The sequence below is a fragment of the Herpailurus yagouaroundi genome, unplaced genomic scaffold (genome assembly GCF_014898765.1).
Source record: "Herpailurus yagouaroundi ecotype Mexico unplaced genomic scaffold, PumYag 190, whole genome shotgun sequence".
NCBI classification, from domain to species: Eukaryota; Metazoa; Chordata; class Mammalia; order Carnivora; family Felidae; genus Herpailurus; species Herpailurus yagouaroundi.
Genome location: NW_024412421.1, coordinates 33659713 through 33660154, shown reverse-complemented (window position 1 = coordinate 33660154; position 442 = coordinate 33659713). Strand labels below are relative to the sequence as shown.

Sequence of the window (442 nt, the reverse complement as noted above, 5' to 3'; positions counted from 1 at the left end):
CGAGCCCCACATCAGGCTCTGTGCTGACAGCTCGGAGCCTGGAGCCTCTCATTATATTGTAAACATTGTTAAATGTAACTTATGCACAGCCCCAAGGTACCTGGCTAACAGCTGTGTAGTATTACATAGAATTATTCAGTCATAATTTACTTACTACCTTTTTAACCGAAAATGCTTTTATTTTAGCCTTCAGGGAGCAATCTGTTCTTCTTTTTCAAGATAATCATGATTAGCTACAAAAATGGGCATTTACAATGCAGCTTTATATAATCTGAACGTTAAAGGTTGAACGAAATTGGTTTAGTTGTCGTTATAAGAAAAAACAGTCTAGCACAAGTCAGGGAAATCCATTCATACTTGGGTCTTTGTTGTCAGCATTGTTCCAGTATTTCCACTGAGCAAGCTCTGATCTAATTTAGTAAGCCTTTCTTCCCATGTGATC

At 38.0% G+C, this 442-nt stretch overlaps 1 protein-coding gene across 2 annotated transcripts in view; it reads left to right on the top strand.

Moving 5' to 3' along the window:
• Window positions 1-442, top strand: part of MBTPS1 (membrane bound transcription factor peptidase, site 1) — a 54614-nt gene that overhangs the window by 33703 nt on the left and 20469 nt on the right. The window lies entirely within an intron of this gene.